The sequence below is a fragment of the Leptodactylus fuscus genome, chromosome 6 (genome assembly GCF_031893055.1).
Source record: "Leptodactylus fuscus isolate aLepFus1 chromosome 6, aLepFus1.hap2, whole genome shotgun sequence".
Classification (NCBI taxonomy): Eukaryota; Metazoa; Chordata; class Amphibia; order Anura; family Leptodactylidae; genus Leptodactylus; species Leptodactylus fuscus.
In genome coordinates this window covers 139,755,525-139,775,850 of record NC_134270.1, presented here as the reverse complement: position 1 = coordinate 139,775,850, position 20,326 = coordinate 139,755,525, and the positions used below count along the sequence as shown (strand labels likewise).

The 20,326-nt window shown below is 41.6% G+C and overlaps 1 protein-coding gene across 1 annotated transcript in view; it reads right to left on the bottom strand.

The window, feature by feature from the left end:
• Nucleotides 1-16,578, bottom strand: part of MGAT5B (alpha-1,6-mannosylglycoprotein 6-beta-N-acetylglucosaminyltransferase B) — a 69,713-nt gene extending 53,135 nt beyond the window's left edge. The window contains exon 1 of the mRNA XM_075277419.1: nt 16,467-16,578. The gene's annotated coding sequence lies outside the window, so the exon portion shown is untranslated. The remainder of the gene's footprint in view (nt 1-16,466) is intronic.
• Between the last annotated feature and the right edge of the window lie 3,748 nt (nt 16,579-20,326).

Genomic DNA, 20,326 nt, shown 5'->3' with positions numbered 1-20,326 from the left:
AGGCTGGATGGGGTGAATGAAGGGTTTATAGAAGACGCCTCATCTCTACTGACATGTCTGGTATAGGAAATACTTGCATTCCTCATGATATACAGTTCTGGAGAATATTTTCATAGAACTCGCCGTTATGTCTGTTATTCCTGCTAAAAATTACTATTGACAAGTGGGTGTTACCAGTAGGAGGTGTCCCTAACCAGGCTGACACTGTCCAATCAGTCCTGACAGCCTGTGTGAGGACGTACAACTGTGACCAGGAGAATGTGTTCTTGCTATATTCATATTCATATATACTATGAATATTTCATATGTGCACAATTCTTGTTTTACGATATCATGGTGAACATTATCCCTGTAGTGTGACTTCAGTGTTAGCATAAATCCAGTGCTGTGACATCACTGTGTATATTATCCCTGTACTGTGACATCACTGTGTGTATTATCCCTGTACTGTGACATCACTGTGTGTATTCTCCCTGTACTGTGACATCACTGTGTGTATTATCCGTGTCCTGTGACATCACTGTGTGTATTATCCCTGTACTGTGATATCACTGTGTGTATTATCCTGTACTGTGACATCACTGTGTGTATTATCTCTGTACTGTGACATCACTGTGTGTATTATCCCTGTACTGTGACATCATTGTGTGTATTATCCCTGTACTGTGACATCACTGTGTGTATTATCCCTGTACTGTGACATCACTGTGTATATTATCCCTGTACTGTGACATCACTGTGTATATTATCTCTGTACTGTGACATCACTGTGTGTATTATCTCTGTACTGTGACATCACTGTGTGTATTATCCCTGTACTGTGACATCATTGTGTGTATTATCCCTGTACTGTGACATCACTGTGTGTATTATCCCTGTACTGTGACATCACTGTGTATATTATCCCTGTACTGTGACATCACTGTGTATATTATCCCTGTACTGTGACATCACTGTGTGTATTATCACTGTACTGTGACATCACTGTGTATATTATCCCTGTACTGTGACATCACTGTGTATATTATCCTGTACTGTGACATCACTGTGTATATTATCCCTGTACTGTGACATCACTGTGTATATTATCCTGTACTGTGACATCACTGTGTGTATTATCACTGTACTGTGACATCACTGTGTGTATTATCCTGTACTGTGACATCACTGTGTGTATTATCCCTGTACTGTGACATCACTGTGTGTATTATCCCTGTACTGTGACATCACTGTGTGTATTATCCCTGTACTGTGACATCACTGTGTGTATTATCCTGTACTGTGACATCACTGTGTGCATTATCCCTGTACTGTGACATCACTGTGTATATTATCCTGTACTGTGACATCACTGTGTATATTATCTCTGTACTGTAATATCACTGCATGTATTATCCCTGTACTGTGACATCACTGCGTGTATTATCCCTGTACTGTGACATCACTGCGTGTATTATCCCTGTACTGTGACATCACTGTGTGTATTATCCCTGTACTGTGACATCACTGTGTGTATTATCCCTGTACTGTGACATCACTGTGTGTATTATCCTGTACTGTGACATCACTGTGTGTATTATCCCTGTACTGTGACATCACTGTGTATTATCCCTGTACTGTGACATCACTGTGTGTATTATCCTGTACAGTAACATCACTGTGTGCATTATCCCTGTACTGTGACATCACTGTGTATATTATCCCTGTACTGTGACATCACTGTGTGCATTATCCCTGTACTGTGACATCACTGTGTGCATTATCCCTGTACAGTAACATCACTGTGTGCATTATCCCTGTACTGTGACATCACTGTGTGCATTATCCCTGTACTGTGACATCACTGTGTGCATTATCCCTGTACAGTGATATCACTGTGTTTATTATCCCTATACTGTGACATCACTGTGTGCATTATCCCTGTACTGTGACATCACTGTGTGCATTATCCCTGTACTGTGACATCACTGTGTGTATTATCCCTGTACTGTGACATCACTGTGTGTATTATCCCTGTACTGTGACATCGCTGTGTGTATTATCCCTGTACAGTGACATCACTGTGCCCCTTATCTCTGTACTGTGACATCACTGTGTGTATTATCCCTGTACCGTGACATCACTGTGTGTATTATCCCTGTACTGTGACATCACTGTGTGCATTATTCCTGTACTGTGACATCACTGTGTGTATTATCTCTGTACTGTCACATCACTGTGTGTATTATCCCTGTACTGTGACATCACTGTGTGTATTATCTCTGTACTGTCACATCACTGTGTGTATTATCCCTGTACTGTGACATCACTGTGCATATTATCTCTGTACTGTGACATCACTGTGTGCATTATTCCTGTTTATTATGCAGATTAAACCTTTTCTGAACTTAAGTTGGTGACATATATTAGTTGTGTATCAGCCAAACTAACAAATTTTGATGATTTCAGCCAGGCAATAGTAGGTGTCAGCGGAGACCCCTACTAAGGCCACCATCTGTCCCGTGCACATGCACTGCTGCACCAAGCTGAGGATGCATGTGTGTGATAGATTCAAGTGAGTTAGCTGTTTACCAAAAGATCTCCTAGGACTATCCTCTCCGCTGGTTTTAGTATAAAAACATTGGAAACCCAATGGACACCCGATAGACCCAGTTCTAGTTTATTTTGTTTGTTTTAGCAGACATGCTCTCCATTGTGTGGGTCCGCCGGTGGACAAAAACAACAGAGAGCCCGGTGGAACCTAGCCTAAAGTATATGGGCTATTTTATTGGTGACGCTAGTCGTGGTGAACTTTGGCCCCTTTACCAGTCTTTCTAGGGGCCCCATGGTTACTTGGCATGCCCCTATTACTTGTACACCGCTTACAACTTTATTTTGTGCTTAATATTGTACCCAGATATGAATCAGTGAACTCCGACTGAAGAAATCCTAGAATAATATAAGGACAAGGCCTGAGGGCTTTTAGCTTAGAGATAATACAAAATAAAAGACAGCTGGTAGAATGCGAAGAGTCATATAACCCAATGTAAACGGAGGAAATCGCCTTCAATGCCCCAGTCCAACCTCGTTCTCTTATTATTACAGTCTGACTTATTTTTTGGATATGGATGTGAATTGAGGTGGACCCGTGTGCCTGGCCTGGTGTCACTAGAGATCAGTCTGTCTACATCCATCTACCATACAGCGCGTAAAATTATCAGAGGGAGAAAGAATAATGCAAACAGAATCAAAGCCAGACGGAAAGAATAAAGAAAGAATACGACGACTTAATCTCCGTAACCTCCAGAGTTCACTTGTCAAACACTCCACCTTGTAGGACGTACAGAGAAGACGTGCTTCATTAGGGTGGAAGAGCTTTCCCCAATTATTCTGCTGCTTTGCCTGTCTTATATCCATTGATGTCTCCTGTACAAACAGCCTGACTGGAGTTGGGAGACATACCATATGTCTGAAGCTGGACATGAGGGGAGTCTTAACTGAAGCCACCGATTTCGATCAACCATCTAATATGCATGGGGTGGTGTCCTGACTTTTCCCTGATGGCAGATGTCGGAGCAAGGATTGGACTGCAGAATTTTATTAGGTAAAAATACTTTGTTGGGAACTTCTCACCAAATTTGGGGCCCATAAGTTATCTGCAATAAAGCCAAGCGTGCACTCTCCATCTTCATTTGTGCCTCGCGCATGCGCTCGGAGAAGACAGAGATGAGTCCAGGAGTCATTTCTGGCAGATTTGCAAAAACTCCCAAACTGAGCCATAGATGGGACTAGGGTTTGGCCTAAGCCACAGGAGCAGAAGAACATACCTTCATTTTAGAGACCCAAAGCAGTAACAGGTTCCTTATATAATTTCCTTACATATTTCCCCACTGTGGGACTATTAAAGGATTATCTTATCTTACAGTCCTATGAAAAAGTTTGGGCACCCCTATTAATCTTAATCATTTTTAGTTCTAAATATTTTGGTGTTTGCAGCAGCCATTTCAGTTTGATATATCTAATAACTGATGGACACAGTAATATTTCAGGATTGAAATGAGGTTTATTGTACTAACAGAAAATGTGCAATATGCATTAAACCAAAATTTGACCGGTGCAAAAGTATGGGCACCTCAACAGAAAAGTGACATTAATATTTAGTAGATCCTCCTTTTGCAAAGATAACAGCCTCTAGTCGCTTCCTGTAGCTTTTAATCAGTTCCTGGATCCTGGATAAAGGTATTTTGGACAAACAATTCAAGTTCAGTTAAGTTAGATGGTCGCCGAGCATGGACAGCCCGCTTCAAATCATCCCACAGATGTTCAATGATATTCAGGTCTGGGGACTGGGATGGCCATTCCAGAACATTGTAATTGTTCCTCTGCATGAATGCCTGAGGATTTGGAGCGGTGTTTTGGATCATTGTCTTGCTGAAATATCCATCCCTGGCGTAACTTCAACTTCGTCACTGATTCTTGAACATTATTCTCAAGAATCTGCTGATACTGAGTGGAATCCATGCGACTCTCAACTTTAACAAGATTCCTGATGCCGGCATTGGCCACACAGCCCCAAAGCATGATGGAACCTCCACCAAATTTTACAGTGGGTAGCAAGTGTTTTTCTTGGAATGCTGTTTCTTTTTGGACGCCATGCATAACGCCTTTTTTTATAACCAGACAACTCAATCTTTGTTTCCAAAATGAAGCTGGCTTCTCCAAATGTGCTTTTGCATACCTCAGGCAACTCTATTTGTGGCGTACGTGCAGAAACGGCTTCTTTCTCATCACTCTCCCATACAGCTTCTCCTTGTGCAAAGTGCGCTGTATTGCTGACTGATGCACAGTGACACCATCTGCAGCAAGATGATGCTGCAGCTCTTTGGAGGTGGTCTGTGGATTGTCCTTGACTGTTCTCACCATTCTTCTTCTCTGCCTTTCTGATATTTTTCTTGGCCTGCCACTTCTGGGCTTAACAAGAACTGTCCCTGTGGTCTTCCATTTCCTTACTATGTTCCTCACAGTGGAAACTGACAGGTTAAATCTCTGAGACAACGTTTTGTATCCTTCCCCTGAACAACTATGTTGAACAATCTTTGTTTTCAGATCATTTGAGAGCGGGCTGTCCATGTTCGGCGACCATCTAACTTAACTGAACTTGAATTGTTTTGTAGAAAGAAATGGTCCAAAATACCTTCATCCAGGATCCAGGAACTGATTAAAAGCTACAGGAAGCGACTAGAGGCTGTTATCTTTGCAAAAGGAGGATCTACTAAATATTAATGTCACTTTTCTGTTGAGGTGCCCATACTTTTGCACCGGTCAAATTTTGGTTTAATGCATATTGCACATTGTCTGTTAGTACAATAAACCTCATTTCAATCCTGAAATATTACTGTGTCCATCAGTTATTAGATATATCAAACTGAAATGGCTGCTGCAAACACCAAAATATTTAGAACTAAAAATGATTAAGATTAATAGGGGTGCCCAAACTTTTTCATAGGACTGTATATAGTATACAGTATGTACTGTGTATCTGGCCATTTATACAAAGACCGTACAGGAAGGAAAAGAAGCATTATAATGACAAGGAGTCATAAAGTAGCGGACGATATACCGCAGTAAAACATGGCAAAATAATGGTAGTATATCCCCCCCCCCCATTGTACATGAAGAACTAGAAGACACATAAGGTAAGATCTATGTAGTAATCTCCAGAGCTCCAGACATAACTAGAACATGAGATGTAGACCATCACTAACCTGATGTGATGTGGTTCTGGACCACTTCCCATGGGTCATGACAATCCCCCATGAAGACAACTTGGTGGTCACAAATAATAAGTGACATTTGGTCTCGGCCCTTAATCTCTTGCAGTCAGTAGCTTAGGGGCAAGCTAAATTATTCATGTAGGAGTGAAAGGATTGTTCCAAAAATATCCTACGAAAGTCTAATGATTCTCTAACAAATCCAGCATGCCATATCACATAATGGAGGTTTCTTTCCTGTGCGATGTCCCCTCTCCACCAAATGATGCCCTCTTCTCTGTACTATTCAATAAGGTGGGATCACAGACAGCAGGGACATATATTAGGAAGACAGGCCCTATGGCAAAATGTACAATGGTGCCCTTACATGGGGTGGATCATACCATCAGATGCCCTCCATTTCGGGTACAGCATGTCCACTGCTTATTCATGCACACAAATATAATATAATATGATATAATATAGTATAGCATAACATAGTACAGTATAATATGATATAATATAATATATGATGTTTGCAGGAGGGAGGATTGGATTCACTTCTTGTGTGTGGCGTCTATGAACAAGCTCCCTCTATCTATTGGTGAAACGCTGAGTAGCCCACTGTGAGACCCTGACTCTATTTATGGTAGATATGTCGCAGTGACCGTGGAGTCTTGTCTCTTAACAGACCTAACAATAATATGCAAATAATTAAAATCAGGGCCTTGGAGAGAATAAGGAGAGGTGGAGCCACTGATATAGGGCCTAAGATCTAAGGGGGGCCATCTCCATTCAGACATATCTGCTGTCAATGATTTCTGTGCTGTGACCTCACCGTGTTATTCCTGTGACATCATGTGTTCATTTTATCTGCATGGTAATGCCATTGTTTCCTGTTCTGTGATGTCACAGCGTATATGATGACCTTTAATTGTCTTTTATGCTGTGGTCATAACATCACTGTGTCCATTATCCCTGTACTATGACATCACTGTGTGTATTATCACTGTCCTGTGACATCACTGTGTGTATTATCCTTGTACTGTGAAATCATTGTGTGTATTATCCCTGTACTGTGCTATCACTGTGTACATTATCCCCGTCCTGTGACATCACTGTGTGTATTATCCCTGTACTGTGACATCACTGCGTGTATTATCCCTGTCCTGTGACATCACTGTGTGTATTATCCCTGTACTGTGACATCACTGTGTGTATTATCCCTGTACTGTGACATCACTGTGTGTATTATCCCTGTACTGTGCTATCACTGTGTACATTATCCCCGTCCTGTGACATCACTGTGTGTATTATCCCTGTACTGTGACATCACTGCGTGTATTATCCCTGTCCTGTGACATCACTGTGTGTATTATCCTTGTACTGTGACATCACTGTGTGTATTATCCCTGTACTGTGCTATCACTGTGTACATTATCCCCGTCCTGTGACATCACTGTGTGTATTATCCCTGTACTGTGACATCACTGCGTGTATTATCCCTGTCCTGTGACATCACTGTGTGTATTATCCTTGTACTGTGACATCACTGTGTGTATTATCCCTGTACTGTGCTATCACTGTGTACATTATCCCCGTCCTGTGACATCACTGTGTGTATTATCCCTGTACTGTGACATCACTGCGTGTATTATCCCTGTCCTGTGACATCACTGCGTGTATTATCCCTGTACTGTGACATCACTGTGTGTATTATCCCTGTACTGTGACATCACTGTGTGTATTATCTCTGTACTGTGACATCACTGTGTATATTATCCCTGTCCTGTGACATCACTGTGTGTATTATCCCTATACTGTGACATCACTGTGTGTATTATCCCTATACTGTGACATCACTGTGTGTATTATCCCTATACTGTGACATCACTGTGTGTATTATCTCTGTACTGTGACATCACTGTGTGTATTATCCCTATACTGTGACATCACTGTGTGTATTATCCCTGTACTGTGACATCACTGTGCGTATTATCTCTGTACTGTGACATCACTGTGTGTATTATCTTTGTACTGTGACATCACTGTGTATATTATCCCTGTACTGTGACATCACTATGTGTATTATCCCTGTACTGTGACATTACTGTGTGTAATATCCCAGTTGTATATCACTGTGTGCATTATACCTGTTTCTAGACATCACTGTGCATTATCCCAGTTCCATAAGAATACAGTATAAGGGCTAGTTCACACGGGCACTAAGAGGGAGGATTATGGTGCGTAATCCACGTCATAATCTGCCCCATCACAATGGGGGTCTATGGAGACCGCCAGGCAACATGCCACTCACAGAAAAAAGAAGTGGGCTGCCTTTTTTTCAGGCGGATCCCTTGGCTTGTTGAGCCGCAGCATCCGCCTGGCGGCAGCAACCACCATAGTCGGCCCATTCATTTGAGCCTGCTCCGGAGGGGGAAGCCGTGACTGTCGGAAGCCGCGATTATATTATACAATTATTCCTATTATATAATGAATTAGATACATATTTATTACATAGTTACTTTAACAGGAATCAATCACTGGCTTTTTAATAAATTTGTGAATATTCACCACTTGTGTCTGACCCTGACTCTCAGCCATTTATAAAGGAGTCATATCAGGAGTCGTAGATAAATAGAGGAGTCGGATTTGGTGTTTTTCCTCCCAATTTGGCCGACTTGCTTTTCACAGTGGAAATATTTCTTTCTTTCATTTGGACTCTATAATACCGCACCTCCGTGAACTGTAAGGTTAAGCCGTTCACTTGTATGCCGACTGATATATAAAAATTAATTATCCCAATCATTAATAACTTCAACATTTTTGGAGAGAAAAAAAAAATCAGAGCAAAGAAAAATATCAGTTGTTATGGAAACCCTGTTGGTCTCATTATACGCTGTAGTAGACATTACTGCTTAGTGCTCGCAGTGACACGGGTCATAGCGGCGCTCTGTGCCCAAAGTCTGAGACTAATATGCCAAATCCCTGCGATTCCTAAAGACGGCAGCACAGCGGTCTATGTATCCTGCAGGTGAGCGCGTAAAATACTGCAGAAGGAAGTGGCGATTGTTCGGGACGGTCAGGTTATGTCTATTGTTTAACCTGACATTGTATAGAAACTGGAACCTGTAATGAAGGTATATCATTCCTGCCGCGCTGTCCATATCCGCAACAAGTGAGAGGACCTAATCTAGAAATATCCCATATCCAGACAAAGTAGTATACGCTTCCTTATAGTACAATAAAGAATTATGCAACTTATTAATGTATCCTAAAATTTGCCATTGTTCCAAGATCTGTACTTGTTGCAACCTGTCCTGATCATGTTCATCTGTCACCTGTACATGGCTTATTAAGAATATAGGAACTCTCCCTTCTAACCCTGTGGCTATATATATGTACTGTATACCGATATGTAACATGAAGTTCCCAGGTCCCAAAATCTGTACCAGGACCCCCAACTATAATGCATTGTATATAGTACTGGTCTTCTCATATTTGGAAGAGACATCTAATGGAACCCCATAAGACTGGGTGCAACTGCACCTCTGCACCCCTGCCTGTGCCCATACGATCAGGACATGGTCAGCCTCTACAGTATATACCTGTACACTGCTGCAGCTGCACCAAAATGGTATTTTTTGTCTAGCTTCCCCTTTCCAGAGATATCAGCGCCATTACTTTTGGGCGAACACTCACTTGACAATGCACTTGTATCAGTAGTCAGAAGCATTCATATTCCTAGAATGGGGGAGGCTATATAAAATATCTTGCACACTCATAGGTTGCTGGAATCTAAGCTGGTCCCATAAATGCTCAATAAATCTGTTATCCTGCTGACAAATTCCATTTGGAAGCCCCTACCATGAGATTGGCTGCAGAATGACCTCTACATATTGTTGTGGCCACATATTGTTGTGGCAGGAGAACAACTCCCATCCCATGTATGGGATCTTGACGGCACTTGGCAGCACTGAAGGGACCAGCAGCTTCACCCCAAGTGTGAGAAGGAGCGCTATCGGAGATCCTTCCTCCCAGCCGCGACCAGGCTGTATAATCTACATCAGACCAAGGGACGATCACTCCGCACAGAGTACTAAATGATCTTGAAGTCTTCCTTCTTTATTTTATTCCTTAGCTGCTATGGACTCCTAGTATGTTTTCTTTTCTCAGCATATGTGTGTCTACTTCTGTAATATATTACTGTGTATTATCCTGTATCTGTATTACTATGCTGCTGTAACATGCTGAAATTTCCCCACAGTGGGACAATTAAAGGATTATCTTCTCTTATGTCCTCCTGAGCTGTTACTGTCCATGATATCACTACAATGGTGAGTTGTATGGGATGGCTCCCCAGATCATTACACCAGCAGTTGAGGCAGTGTGTTGCCCCATGGCACAGACAGGATTGAAGCATTCACTGCCAGGTCTCCATGCTCAAACCCGACCATTGATTTGTCCAAAACAGAACCTGCAATTGCCATTAAAATCAATATGGTTGCAATCCATTGCAGTTCAGGTTTTACACTCACAACACTACTGTGAACAAAGGTGACTGTGGCTGTTTGTAAATTGCAGGATATATGAAGAGCGCCATGACTCAAATTTTTCTTCGAGGAATGGTCCAGGCTGAGATAGGGATGTGTAATCAAGGTGCCTTCTCTGTCTGAATGGTGGGCAAGGAAACAGCAGAAGCTGCTTGTTCTTGTCAACTGATCAAACAATCCTTTATACTGGTGGTCTGTTTGAGCCGTCCAGAGCCTGTTCATTGTGTGTGCACGCCCTCCCCAATCCACTGCACTCAACACCTCCTAAGAGCTAGGTCAGAACGGCTTATTGGGCAGGCATCTCATCGAAATGACCATCCTGATGCTCAGTCCAGTAATGTGCCCCTCTCAAAATCTATTGATTGGACAAAATGGCATTGAATGCTTCAAAGAGGCATGTCTATCACTCAACAATCTCCACCAAAAGGTACACTACCCAAAAGAAGTCTGTGATAGTCTCTTTATAAGGGAGATGGGAAAATATTTTATACCCTCTATTGTGTCTAATATCTAATATCTGCTTGAGTTTTTCAGCAATCAGTCTTTTCTGTTGGGGGTCCATTTTTTTTGTCAATGAGTGTATATACAGTATATTTGCACACATTTATATACATACAACATATATGGAATAGATAGATGGATGGATGGATGGATGGATGGATGGATGGATGGATGGATGGATGGATGGATAAATAGATAGATAGATAGATAGATGGATAGATAGTGTCGGCCGAAAATATAAGTGTAGGGGAAGGGGCTGCCGTCCATCATTGTTGGAGAGCGTAATAGCCTATGACACTTCTCAACCGACTCCAATTCATTTCAGCTACCATAAAGCGCACAAACCCCGCTATATAAATCTATACAGACAGTACAAGAAGAGTGTTCCTCTAATATGGCTAACCCCGGGGAAATTTGTGAAACTACAAATATAAATATCTACAACATTTCCACCTAGTAAGGACTGAATCTAATTATTGTAATATTAAATACATGAGAAATACTCGTTTTATTTTATTAGAATGGTAATATTGTCAGGAAATGCTGCCTATATAAAATATGTTCCCCGGTACAAGAGCTGAATGGGCAAAATACACATTCATCATTCTCGCTGGATATTACGCCAAACACGCATGGCCTGACAACGGAAAAGGATCTTGATCTTCGTTTCTTAGCTGCAAATAAATAACATGTGCCCCCAAACAACAACTAAATGGCCATAATACAGATTTATAATAGACAAGTAGATACGGCTTGGCAGAAGATTCCACTACAGACAATAAAGCATATACAGACGTCGAAGCCCCACAGATACAAGACTATAATGTCGATATAATGTAATACATCCGAACATTAGACCTCATATATCTGTAGATACTGAACATTAAATTCTCTACCACGTGAGCTATAAATATCCCAACACATGTCTATTACAAAGGTACTAGGTAAACACGGTGCCATACAAAGGCACCATATGGCGACACATCAAGTACCTACAGATGTAAAACGCACAACCAAAGGGACTATGAGTGCCGCCGTGCCGCTCTGACCACATGGCTATGCCTAATGTTGCTGTATTAGTAGCTGAAAACCTGAGACCGAGTTCATTACTGTTCTTCTGGTGTAAGAAACCCACAAAGCAGCCATAACATCAAAACCCACTACACAGCCCCATACACAGCAAGCTGCGATGACGCTTTTCGAGCACAGACAGGATTTACTTTTTCAGTAGTAGTAGTTGGAACTTAATACTAAACCTGTATTGGAGCCCCCATTAAGAATAATGGTATGTGTTATGGGCAGATGGACCTTTGGGGCCCTCTCAGGGTCCAGGGCCTAGTACGTCTGCTACTGCTGCAACTCCTGGTGCAGAGGAAGCCACTGGAGCCAAAGGGGGGCCCAACGACCTCTATACAACATAAGAAGACACCAGTATACAGATATGTGCGTGATAAGCCTTGGGGTCAAGGAGCTGCAAGTTACAACTCTGGGGTTAGTCTTTTCTCTCCATGCAATGAGCCATAGGCATCCGACCCTAGTTTACCGTTGTCCTTTATTGGACCACTACATACAAGACCTGCCATTTTGGAGATCCTCTGACCCAGTGATCTAGTCATTACAATATGGCCCTTGTCAGAGCTGTTCTCTTATACTTGCTCATTTTTTTTCTCCTTCCAATACTTCAACTTTAGCAACTACTAAATATATCGTACTTCTTGACAGATGCCATTGTCATGACAGAATCCACGTAATTCACGTCACCTTGGTTTTGATGTTATGGCGGATGAGTTTTTTAGTGCTAGATAAGAGCCCTCACATCTGACAGTCATACTCTCACAACTACTGGATTCACCGCCACATCCAAAGCCTTGTCCAACCAAGATGTCGCAGAAAAAACTGAGCCTTCACTCACATTATTGTGCATCCAAGGTATCACAATGTTGCAGTCTCTTCATCCTCAATGTGAATGACCTAACACTTCCCTCCAGACTAGCTGGGCCCTACATTCAGAGTCCAAGCTTTCTTTGACCTAAGGCAAGGGTTTAATTTGTTGAACTAGCTTTGCATCTATATACGTACAGTGACCATGGCTGAGATACATGTTTGCAACCTGCGGGTAGGGAACACGTTCCGCCACCCTTTACTTAGTTGTAAGCCCCTGCATACAGGTGAGCTTTGCAATCCCTATTAGAAGTATGAGGGCACATGCCCATAGAGGAATCCGGACCAGAAAATATGGTCCGTACATCAGTTTTAAGGTCAAGAGTCCTTAAAACTCTGCACCTCCTCGCAGCTTCACAGTCCACTAATCCCAGCTCATGGCTTGAATTTCCCTTTAAGTTATTCACTATCCACATGCTTGGCTCAGGATTCTCTCCAATTTATGCTAATAGTGCTACCATAGAGAAAGAGAACAATCTCACTACTGCCGCCCATAGAGGGTGGCTTCTTAGGGTCAATGTCCGACTCTTCGACAAACCTTGGAATATGACTAGGGTTAGTAGCAAAGCCATACACTAGTCCATAGTTTTAAGCTACAGTATGACTATCCATAGTCATTTTCCAAAGCTTGTAAAAGAGTCGGACACTGGCTTACAGGATTGTACCTCCAGTAGGTGGCAATAGCTACTAGTTCTATTTTTATGGAGACTTCTTTTTACATACAATTTACCCATGGATCATTGCCAAAAAGTCTCCATACATAGCTGATCTCCTTAAAGAAAGTCTGTCACCAGAACCCAGCATCTCAATCCAGCCCGCAGATAGAAAGGTCAGGGTCACCAGAACCCAGCATCTCAGATAGATAGTTTAGGGTCACCAGAACCAGCATATCAATCTAGTCCTGCAGATAGATAGGTTAGAGTCACACGAATCAAACAGTGTTTTTCATTTGTGAATCGCTGCCTCCATTACTGAGATATCTCAGTAACAGAAGCAGTGATTCACAGGGGGAAAGAGTCCAAGCTTTCTTTCACCTCGGGCAAGGTTTTAGTTTGTTGACCTAGCATTCCATCTAAATAAATATTATGGCCATGAGTTACATGTTGGCACCCAGCAAGGCACAGATTCACAAATGGAAAAGACTGTGTGATTCTGGTGATGCTAACCTATCTATCTGCAGAGCTGGGTTATCATGCTGGGTTCTGGTGACCCTAACCTGTCTATCTGCAGAGCTGGGTTATCATGCTGGTTCTGGTGACACTAACCTATCTATCTGCAGGACTGGTTTGATACGCTGGTACTGGTGACCCTAACCTATCTATCTGCAGGACTGGGTTGATATGCTGGTACTGGTGACCCTAACCTATCTATCTGCAGGGCTGTGTTGATATGCTGGGTTCTGGTGACCCTAACCTATCTATCTGCAGGACTGGGTTGATATGCTGGTACTGGTGACCCTAACCTATCTATCTGCAGGGCTGGGTTGATATGCTGGGTTTTGGTGACCCTAACCTAGCTATCTGTAGGACTGTGTTGATATGCTGGGATTCTGGTGACCCTAACCTAGCTATCTGTAGGACTGTGTTGATATGCTGGTATTGGTGACCCTAACCTATCTATCTGCAGGAATGTATTGATATGCTGGGTTCTGGTGAAAGTAAAACAGCAACACCAGAATTATAAGCTCAGACCTCCCTTTATGTAGTACCTTTCTGATGTTTCAGACTCAAACACTGACTTCAAAGCAACTGACTACCTATGGTGATATCCTTGCCAGCCTTACGTGCTACGATCAGGAGATCTATTCCAATCCACTTGTGGTCACCAGTCTTTTTATTGCTCGCTGCACTTACATTTCATGTACAGAACAATATAAAGGACATTTGAGGGCCCCATAATCATATAATGGGCTCCTCAATAAGATTCCTGCCATCCCACAGGAATAATAACCCTGTAGTAAAGCTTGGTCTAGCAGGTCGGGGACTCATACCCGATCAATAACCTGACGAGAAGTGAAAAACAAAACTTGTCAAGTATCTGAGCCGTGCGTGAGCCGCTTAACCCCTGAACCTACTGTCAGGTAGGGATTACTACAGGGGGTTAATAACAGCGTCCATTACCTATCTGCTGGATAATATTATCACCTGAGCTGCGGATATCTCACCAGTGATCTGTCTGTTCCTGCTGTTCCCTTTGTACTAGTTACATCATACAGTAAAGGCTTCCTCTAAGTGTTTGCTTTGTATTTAATACAGAAAGACATGTATTGTCTGACAGAGGAGTCTGTGCACCTTCATGTTATGCAGATGGATGGATAAGATGCCAATGAGTACAGATATGCATTTCATAGCAGACAGGCAAACATACCAATACATACTGTGTACTGCTGGGATCTGTGTTAAAAAAGGCATATCTATGGATATATATATATATATATATATATATATATATATATATATATATATATATATATATGTATATATATATATATATATATTTATTTATTAATATAAATAAATAAATAAATATATATATATATATATATATATATATATATATATATATATATATATATATATTATCCATACATAGACTAGCCATGCCCACCAGGTATAACTATGCAAGTATGCTATGCAAATATCAATATACACCAAAATGTCTATATACATATATCTATATATCAGACATTTGTATGTGCATGTACATATACACAACACATATATACAAATATACATATTTAAATAAATAGACATATAAATTATTTAATTTATAAAACACACACACACATATATATATAAATATATATATCTCCAAATGACACCTCTTTGAGAAGACCATTCCTTTATGTAGATGATTCCTCTGAAGTTCCCTCATATTACATACTATTAAGAAGACCACCCCCTAGAAGACCACTTTTAAATGCTATATCAGGTGTCACTGTATATATGTTACATTAGTGTATACAATATAAAAGTACCAACATCTCTCAGACACACATAGAGAATCCCTGTGAGCTTGCTCTATGGTATAGTACTCCTACATAGCAATAATAACATGTCATGTCATAGTTCTTACAATACCATAAGTAAATATACTGTATAGTAGTACGCTGTTCCATCTAGTTCACCGTACACCATAGGACACACATGAGCTGACACATCTTCCATATACAACGATACATAAATCTCATCTTCGTATACAAATATGTAATAAAACAACACACAATATTGCCAAATATTTCACATCCCACACACATACATAGACAGCGGTATACACAGAGCCAAGTGACTGAAGCACTATATGGCGCTCATCACACTCTATGGCAATATTTCCCATGTATCTCACCTGTCCAGACTATATGACGGCACATGGCACTACATCTTATACCACTTATTGCTACATAGTATATCTCCATTAGATCTATGTATATTAATGGCAATGTTTCTGTGATATATAGCAATACATGTAGAATACAGTTAGATGCATCTATCATCTTATAGGGTCTAGAGCTTTACCCAACAGCAGACAATACATTGCCCATTAAATGCCCACACCTTAGCCTCATGTATTCAGCTCAGTTACCTCTCATCCTCAGCATCACAGTCCTTCCATATATACAGTATAATCCCTAGGCATATACAACAAACTGAGCCAGAGGTGCATACAAAGCATCAAGTGATCCATCATGCATCCAGTCTTGCTGCCCATAGGTGCCCAGCCAATAAGTGAGAAGAGCCCATACCCTGAGTGGCTGGTAGAAGTCAGCAGCAGGGGCACAGCCTAGTCCAGGGTGGCAGAGGATGCCCCATGCTCCAGTCTGTACCTTCTTACCCGGCCATGCAGTGCGCTCTGCCAGCTGAGTGTGGGGGCTGCATTGTTTTCAGCCGGCTGTATTACACCTATTGCAAGTGCGCCATCTGCTGCCTCAGAGTCGGTACTGAAAGCTCTCTACCCAACTGCTGTACTGTAGACGACCACAGATGTTTAACCCTTTCAAGGCAGTTTGTGAATCTGCCAGAGATGGTGTTAGAAAGGACATGGTAGAGATCTTTGTCATACAAGATGTGGGGAAATAGATTTTCTAATGGGGTAAGGGAAATATTTCCCCCATGCTGTGTCCGTCTTATGCGTACAGCTTAGAAAAGACTCTGAATACTACAATTGTTTTAGAAGATTTACAAGATATTCTGTATAATATGCTAAAAATTATACAGAATAATATTATATTGTTATAGAATTATGTTGTTAACAGAGGTTTATCATATCAGTGCAGCAAATATCAATGTGCCGCCATGGAAAAATCATTTTTTGTTAATATTCTCCTATATATGAAAAGAACAGACAAAGATCAGACTATGTGTCAAGTTTTATATATAAGGCTCTATTCATCAATGCAATTTCTTGCCTATACTATACCATGCACATGTATAGGTGACAATGACAACGCCCCATATATCAGTTGTTTTATGCCTGACCTGGACACAGGTGAGGACGTTTTTTTGTGCACCAGTCCGGCGTCCATAACCATCAGATGTGATCCCATAGAAAGCCATGAGATCAGCAGGGAAAAGCCAGCCCTATATGAACCCAACCTATACTGGTCAGAGGTATGGCACCTTTGGATAGACACATTGGCATATACATTATAAGCATATGTTAGTGCCAAGTCACCAGATGTGCCGCTTCGATTTCTGGGGCATAAAGTGCACAATGTATTCATCACACAGAGACGTTTTGGGAATGTGTTGTCTATGTGATTACATCTTTCCCTTCATGTATACATTTACAGCCCACAGACATATCAGTCTTCTGGGTATAAATAATATATGTCGCCTCTGCTGAGCAGCATAAGGTGTGAAGGGGAGGTGAGATCCATACACATACTTATCATCCATAAACTCACATTCACAGGCATTTCCTCCAGTTTCCCCGCTGACGCCAGCACTGTATTTGAGGAGCAGGGTGGAGAGAGATAAATTTAGACAGATCCTCTGTGCAGCACAATGTCTATATGTACCCTGGGTGCAGATGACTACAGTCAGTGATCTAGATCTGAGCGTGTGCAGTCTGCCCCCTCTTCTTTACATTAGACGGGGAGAATGGGGCTATTGATCTGGATTACGTCTGCTCCTATCGATGAACTAATATCACTGCCGCACTATATTCCCTCCTAATCCCCCTGACTAATGTTCATTTATTTCCCACTGGAAGTGATTGTATTCTCTGGATAAAAGCCGGCCATGCACATGTAGCCGGGAAGAGAAGAACCAAGCAGACAGGGACAAGAAAGAACCATGCCCCCACCTTACAGAGAATGTCCATCTGTTATCACTGCGCTAGTTATATTTCCAACATTCAGGACTGATTCATTTCTTCATATATATTTATTAGGATCAGAGCTCCATTTCTCCAAAAAAGAGCTCCAACTCTCCTGCCAATGTATAAATAAATAATAAAATTCTGTCTGCCTACTGCTAGCACTAGAGGGCGCTATAGGATCTTACTGCGTGCTGTGTAAGGGAATTGCTAGTTGGACAATTCCCTAATGCTGCTGCTGCAACAATGAAAGAAGGGAAAGACAGAGACAGTGAGTTCTAAACTCAACCCAGCCCTTGTCCCTACTTATTTGTCACACTGTCCTAGTGACTGTAGCAACTTGGTGACAGTCCCTTCTCTAAAATAAGTGTCACACAAAACAAGATAGGGCAAAACAACACAGAAGCGAAGTCAGCAAGCCAAGGGTCAAAAACAGAGAGACAAAGCAGTAAAAAATTGTAATCCAAAAGAGAAGTCAAAAGGGAAGCCAAAGGTCAGAGATCAGTAAAACAATAGGAGCAGAAAGAGGAGCTTAGCAAGGACAAAGTCTCAGGACAGAGTCACAATAGCCAGCAAACCTGTGTGGACTGATGACCTGTATATAGGAAGTCCAGGACCTGCCCCAGACTTGACCGGTAGACAGGCTGTCAATCACACAGGCTAGGCTAAGATTAAATACTTAAAGAACAGAGGGAAAGAAGGTGCAGAAGATAGGTGTGGTGGAAATTTAATTACAGAGGATAATAGAGCAGTGTTCACACAGAGCAACTAAGAACTCTAAGCAAAGAATCAAACTGAACATGTCTCCTGTTCCACAGTGTGCAAGCGGAGGGTGGCGCAGAGACTCGAACAGGCAGAGGAGTTACATGCTGTGTTATTATTGAATTCCTATGCAGTATGCTCCTAGTCTCCCCCTAGTGGTAGTTGTAAGCAGACAGAATTTTATCATTTGACTGCTTGCTGACTGCAGGATGACTTTAAGCATACATTTACAGGGAGTTAGTATATCACTCTGCAAAGATGTTTTAAAATGTCCTTGCAAAGCCTGCAGTTGCACAGAGGTCATGGGATAGGGAAGGCAGAGATGGTTTATTACCTACAAACAAAGAACTGAATATATAAACAGCCACATCTGATTTTGTAGGGAGAAGAGATTTTGGGGCATGGCATGTCACAGGGTGGAGTTTAACAGAATATATATATTGCATAGTGTCTTCACTATAACTAACCAAAGACAGCATGAAATACAGATAGGCACCCTTATGCTAGATATGTTTTACTGTGCACATTGCAATAAATATAGTTATTAAACAGCTGTGTGCTGAGAGAAGAGTGTGCTTGTTGTCTTCCCTCTGGTTTCACCCTGCCCAGCTCAGCTTCATTGACATGTCTCTGTTTATACACAAAGAGAAAGAGACCTGTCAATAAAGTTCTATAGGCGAATGGAGAAGAATCTGCTGATAGCTTCCCTTTGTAAGTGAATGGGTTAATGTGTATATATCTGTCTGGTCTTAAACCAGTTAAAGGCTATGGACACCTTTGCAATAATTCTTTCAATTGGTCATTTGTTTCCTAAATGCAGAAGTAAGCAACTTCCTAAATAGTCCTCGTACAATTTTGCTGTTGTAGAGTCTGTGTAACTCCTTCACTGAGCTGTCCATTTGCTGAATTTACCATAGATCAGAGGGCACTCTGCTCCTGGCTGTGTCAGCTCTTTCTGTTCTCCCCATCTCTTACTGTTAGAGATTACAGCAAAGAGGGGATGGCGTTGTACACTGCGTATGAGAGTGTGGAGAGAGGGAAGCATCTAAGTTATCAGGAAGGGCTGATCACAAAGGCTTAACTTTACTAGTGTTCACAGGGGACCAGCAGGGAGGGAATGGATAATTGAGGCTGTAGTAATAAAGAAAAGCACTTATGAAAGACTGTGCAGGATGAGAGAGGGGGGAAACACACATTCCTCAGCATCAGTGTCTGCCAGGACTAGGGATAAAGGAGAAATCAGTCCAGGAATGAAGCTGTGCTTACACACAGGAACGAGTGAAGGCTGTAGCAGCCTGGACACACAGACCTCACAACCCGCATGTATTAGAGGGAGGGACAGATCCACATGAGATATGTCTGAATATTGGAGAGAAGGTTGCAAACTGCATAACATGGGATCTAATTGAAGGAATGAGGACTACGGTCTTACGCTATGAGCAAATTGTTTCACTCAAGGTAATATGTGTAAAGAACAATATTCCATGTCCATTCCTTTTAAGTAATTGATAAGATAAAAAGATG